A 6,416-nucleotide genomic window follows, 5' to 3' on the forward strand; every position below is an offset into this window, starting at 1 on the left:
TACCAAGGGTTGCAACTGCAAAGATCTAGAGGGTTGTAGTTAACCGCCTCAGTACAGTCAACATGAACAATACCTGAGGCAAACAAGGGTAGATAATAATTGAGTAAAGTAAACTGCAATGTAAGTGTTTTTAAGGGGCCATGAAAATACCAAGTGTGTTATAAAGTTAATATAACCAATTTAAATATTTGAAGAAAAAAAATTAAAGGATGGAAATTGTAAATAAAAAATTGTTTGTAAACAAATATATGGAACAAAAAGTGTGACAGGTTTGGATTTATTTTCAGCAAGAGTTAAATTATGTGTACCCACATTTATCAATGAAACCTTTAAACTATCACCATAAAATGGGTCAAATAATTACAGATGCTTGTTAGATTGTGAACAATTGTTTTCACACCAACCCCAGGAGTTAAATTCACAACATGCATGATGTAGCATTCACAAACTAGAGTTTGTCATAGGTTTTATACATAGCTGCAGTTTTATCATGGCACAGTCATATTTAGATTCCATTCCAACCTGTGGGTGTAGCAGATAGTCTGACCCCTCTTCTAGAGTCTTTTTGTGAACAAGGACTCTGACATGCATGACGTGTTTGCTAAAGGTGGCTGCAGCTTAATAAATATCAATTGTTTTAATAATGGCTTTGTGAAGTCATGAGACAGCTTAATACATAACAAATTGCCTCTGGCAGTACTGAACCCATTATTAGTGGGCCCTGAACCACCTGACCACAGTGCCAGTCTACTTACTTGTTAATTTAAATCCAAATTTTGAAGATGCAGAGTTTGCAGAGAATCACATTTAAGTGCTCACAATACTTCTTTGATGGCAAGGTTTGAAATGACTTTTCACCCACTTAAACTACAAAATGAGACCTATCAGTATATAAGTTTAGAATCAGGTTTAACAGATGTACAAATATAGCCTATTATTTATAAAGAATATAAAAGCGAGTTACTGTATAAATAGTCTTCTCAATATGGCTTTTTATTAGTCTATCATAACCAAAAATGTATTAATTGGGATAGTTGCCCCCAAAATAATAAGGTTAAATGGTGACAATTTCCAAGTAAAACTAAAAGGATTTATTTTTTGAGTATGCCCAATGCAGAATCTATTCTTTTTATTGAATAAATCAAACTTATTTGAAAACAAAAATTTAAAAGAAGTTATATTCTTTTTTCAAATTCCTACCTTAAGAAGGGTTTCGCTCATGTGACCTAGTCCTTGCTTTTCAAATTACAAACCTACAAAAACTCATAGTCTCATATCATATGATAAAATTATAGACATAACAAACATACCATTATTACAGTACCAGTAGGGTCTAACAATAAAGCTTACAACTTGATGCTTTATGGTACAGTGTACTAAAAGTATCATTTTTGTAATACATGCACAAAACAAAGCACAAAGTATGTAATTATATTATGCACAGAATCATGTGCGTACAATACGTGTACATCAAACTTGTATAAACTGAACCCTTGAATAAAAAATGTTTATGCTAGGACTACTTCTAAGTTCTAGAAACTAGTAGAAGTATGCTAGGACCTACACCAGAACCTTGTCGTACTTGTCATGTCATGATCTACGGTATAACCATGGAGGTAGAAATAGATTTATATTAATAAATATAAGTATAAACCACAATTACTTAGTCACTTTTGGTCACTGTAATTTTGAACCATATCAGTGGTAGACCTAAAAAGTTGATGGTGTGAGAAATAAGGAAAAAGTATCATCTGCCACATAAAGTTTTAAAAATGTACAACTACCAAGCTATTCTATTTACGTCCACGTCATTGCTGATTAGTGGCATACAATTACAGATACAATCGAATCAAGACAATGTAACCATTGATGGGCTTTATCCACAGAGCTATATCTAGACTCTATCTAGACCAGGAATAAGAAATGTTTTTTATTTTTTGTAAAACAGTCATGACAGTCCTCGATCATCATGACCTTGGCAATGTTTCTCTGTTTTGTAACAGAACAAAATGTCTTACTTTTGTCATGGAGGTCGTCCATGCTTTTGTAGAAGTATTTATCAGCACAAATCGGAGTCACTGGTGGGAAGTTTTGGTTGTTATTTCCGATCCTTCGAGGGTGACTGATGGTTGCGGGAGGGTCACTGATCCGTGTTGCAACTTTTCGCCATTGACCTTGTCAATGTCAGTCTTCCGACGCCCTACAGACGTAGACGGGCAAACCTAAAAACAGTAATTTTATCACGAAAAAATGTCGCCTTTGGAGTTTGTCTTTAACTACTGTGTCTTGGCACATTCACTCTAGCTAAAGATTACCTTAGTTCGTCTATGCCAGAACTATTTATTCTATCAATCAGCTCTTTCTCGTTCACTCCTGCCACATCCATTTTGCAAACCGATCGATCGTGTACGAACGTTGAACGTTGTTTACTTTTTTGAGCGAGGTGCCAAATTTTTCCCACAGTCCTTTGCGCGCACATGCGCAGTTGTTCAAAGTCGCTATCTGCAATAAGGTCTAGGAGCGTTTTCGAATCGAAGGCTCAGGCTCAGGCTTGGGCTTCAGACTGATGCAGCCATTTTGAAGCCGCGTACGAATCGGAGGCTCCGGATCGGGCTTCGAATTTGAGGCTTCGATTTTGGCTGAAAACAGCGCCAGGCGAAGCCTCCTCAAGAGGTGGCTTCGCTAGGCTTCATGACGTCAGATTCGTGATGATAAATCTTTTTCTTGCGGCAGCCATTAAAAATATCCTCGGTTACCGTTCAATAAAATTGACAAATTTGGCTCTTTTGATTGTGTTTTACTATTAATAACAACAGTCTTCACCTGATATATCACCCATGAGAAGGCGAACAATTTGCATCAATGATATTAAGGTAAGTTTTGATATATAATGTAAATTTTTATGATAATTTACTTCGCGTTAAAAATGACGTGTGCCCATAAACTTAGTGCTGCATCTAATTCGTGAAAATTGTCTTTTGGTTTTATTCTCAACATTTACTGATGAAGATAAGCTACATTCGGGAATTATTTGACAGGATAATATTTGTGAAAGTAGGGCCTGTCTTCTTAACTTGGTTATGGTCTATTTTTCGTTGGCAGAAAATTAAAATTCCTTGTCTGCTGATTAAAAACGACACTTGTTTATTATTTTTTATAATCCCAAGGCCGAGAGCTGGATAGTGATATTATTAGTTATAAATCTTGCGGTTTCGTTTAAGCTGAACCGATTATTTTATATAAACATTACATTGAACACTCTTGTTACTTATGAATAATATTTCGCTTTGTTCCTTTTTTTCAAGAATGTTTTTGTTGTAGGCCTACTTTTTTAATAATAATATTTCATATTGTTTACTTCTGACTGATGTACCGGGTAGTAATTTATTTGAGTTTTCTGAAGGGAAATACATTTCTTGGCAACTAAAAAAAAAAGGTTACATGATTACATAAATTTAAATATTAGCCATGAATGAATGAATGATGATACATGTACACCTGCATCAACTTATTAAGCAGAGGCTATATAAGTATGGGTTGGGTGTTGAGATGGGGGGGGGGGGGGGACTTTGCTAGAAAAACACCTTTTGCTTGTGGACTAAGGATTCCAACTTTTTTGTAGAAGAGGACTGGCATTCATCAACATTCTTACTTGTATTAACTTTCATTGTACAATGTAGATTTGGAAGAGTGACTTTGGTGTGAGGAAAACCACCCGGCCGAGGTTCAAGTCTAATAGGGGCAAAAGGATACTTGAACACTGCCCATATCTGTCAGGTATGGTTTGAATCACAAAATTGGTTTTTACCCATATACACCAATGTGTGTTATATAAGCACTGTATACTCAGTACTTACCTGAGTTTTGTGAAAACAAAAATCACAGGCAAATTACTCAGGTGGGATTCGAACCCACAACCTTTGCAATTCTAGAGCAGTTTCATGCTAAACTAGACCACCGAGTTTGCCCAGTAGCTGAGGCAGTTTGAATCCTAAATTTTAGCAGCCGGAACTGCAAATGATATTAAAATTGCACCAGGTTACGAGTATTCAGTTTGGTTTTTACTCCGGTAAGTATTGAGTATATAGTGCAATTACCACATCGGTGTTTATGGGTTAAAACCAAAATGAATACTATAAATATCAAGGCTGTGGTATTATTCACTCAGAAAAAGACGACGGTCTAAACCCACCCGTATACACTGTGCGTAGTAATCACACCGCACGACCCACCCGTATACACTGTCACATTGCTGAAGTAATCCGCACTCGTACCACTAACCGCATGCTGAGGCTGTGTACGGGGGCGTCGTGTCGTGCGATGTGCCGGATGTGGTTAATTTTACGCTCAGTGTACAATGTATACGGTAGTTGCGTTTGTTCGGAGTGACAATTTGACTGCCTTAGCAAGGCTTAGCAAGGCTAACCCGACATCCTTTTGAGATGTTTCCGATAATCAGTGGTGATCTGGAGTTCGAGAGACTTCCAAGTCAATCCCCTCTTGAATGTTGACCTTTGTTTTTTATATCTAAGGGGGGGGGGGGTAATAGAAAGTAAACTCTCTAAACCAACATTAAATCCCAAGAGCTAAAAATCAATTTTGTTTAGATACATTGTACAATGATCACCCAAATGGTATGATAATGCTATAATTTTGCAATTTATAATGTTGAGGGCTGCATTGATTATTTGATCATACATGTACTCAAGCATTGATTATTTTATTATACTCAAGCATTGATTATTTGATCCTACTCAAGCATTGACTATTTGATCATACTCATAAGATTGTATCTTCTTCTCATTTCAGTTACAAGGATCTGCAGAAAAACATCAATGTGAGAAGCGTAACATGTGCTAGCCAGTTCCGCATCAAAGCGAAAGACCTGTTAGTTCATTTCAGAACAATATAAGATGTCACCAGTAGGCCTGGACAACAAGTGAAGTTTACTACTCATCTAGTGTCAAAAACATTGTAGTCACGACTTTGACAATAGTTGTGACTATTTTAAACTCCTAAGATACATTGCGGCAAGTTGTTTGCCGCAGGCCCAATCAAGTAAAATTTGTGCTTAAAGGATTGAAGTTGTAGGGAATAGGCAAGAGCGACACAATGGGAGACTTTCCAACGCTAGGTGGCAGCAGACTTACCGGGTAAACTTCCATTGTTTACGTAGTTATGAGCTTGCACATAATTCTGCGAACATGGCTTTACCCGGTAAGTCTGCTGCCACCTATCGTCCTAGAAAGTTTCCTAGTCGTGACTGTTTTTTAGTAGTCATGGTAGCACGTCGAGTAATGTGAGTAGTTGAAAAATGGTATTTGTAACTCGACAAGGCAATCAATAGTCTCCACTTCGACACTTGTCTGTCCCACTAGTCGCTCAGGCTTAGTCATCAGTAGAGGAAATATCACTGGTGATTAAGCAGAAGAAACTTCACCAGTGTCGATAAAGATAAAAAGCTCAATTCTAACTCTGTAAAGTAACATAAAGCAAACTGACCTGTCCTTATTTGCAATTTTTTGCTAGCAACTATTCTACAGCTGAAAAATACAATTAGAAAAAACTTGACAATTCCGAAATACTAACCTAACAGTTGACGAAATAATCATGTTTCTTGACTTTAAAGTGGAGATCATCATAATTGCAATGAACTTAAAAGTTGTTAAGTAACCTAACATTTTCCCAGCCTCATGGGAGAACACAAACAATCATTTATTAGCACCGTCTTTGTAATCTTAAAAAAAAGTTATTTAAACAATCAATTGCTGTAAATTGATACTTCTTTTGTTTAAAAGTAACTCAATTTATGATAAAATAAAGTTTTCATTGTTGTGCAGTATAGCTTGTATGCAGTTTTTACTTGATAGTCAGAGTAATGTTATTTTTATTCTAAAAGAATACTATAGTTTTCAAATAACAGAACATACCTTTCGAAATTTCCCTGCTTTCCAGTTTCAATGCAAGGCATGTTGTTGACATATATTACAACAAAATAAAGCTATGTTTTCAGAACATTTTTGGTCCGTTTCGTTGTTGATGAAAACAACCATCATTTGTTGGCTTTCACTAAAATAAGTCATTTTACAATCAAGTGAAGCTAAAAAGTGGGCTGCTCTAAGTTATTGAGGTATTTTTACAATATTAAACCATCAGAAAGCAAATATGCGTTTGTTACAATACAAATGGTATGATTATGTGTTTTGTGGTGGTGTTATTTTTTGTTTTGTTATACAATCATTAAATAAATGCCTCGCACACAAAATGCAGACGACGCACGTTTGTTCTCGTGCATTATTATTTCCCCCATGAAGCCTAATCCCGCCGTGAAGCCGAAGTGTTCGAAACAATTTCGTCGCCATGTTGTTTATTGTGAAGCCTGAGTCTCACTGAGCCGGAGCCTGAAAATCCCAAGC

General features: G+C 36.3%; 1 long non-coding RNA gene across 1 annotated transcript; it reads left to right on the top strand.

Annotated features, from left to right (window-relative positions):
• The first annotated feature begins 2,706 nt into the window (after positions 1-2,706).
• On the top strand, positions 2,707-6,015 carry LOC117304123. The gene is made up of 3 exons (XR_004520563.1): positions 2,707-2,873; positions 3,681-3,777; positions 4,810-6,015. It is a non-coding gene; the product is annotated as an uncharacterized LOC117304123 (long non-coding RNA).
• Positions 6,016-6,416: the final 401 nt, after the last annotated feature.

The sequence above is a fragment of the Asterias rubens genome, chromosome 20 (assembly GCF_902459465.1).
Source record: "Asterias rubens chromosome 20, eAstRub1.3, whole genome shotgun sequence".
Taxonomy (NCBI): Eukaryota; Metazoa; Echinodermata; class Asteroidea; order Forcipulatida; family Asteriidae; genus Asterias; species Asterias rubens.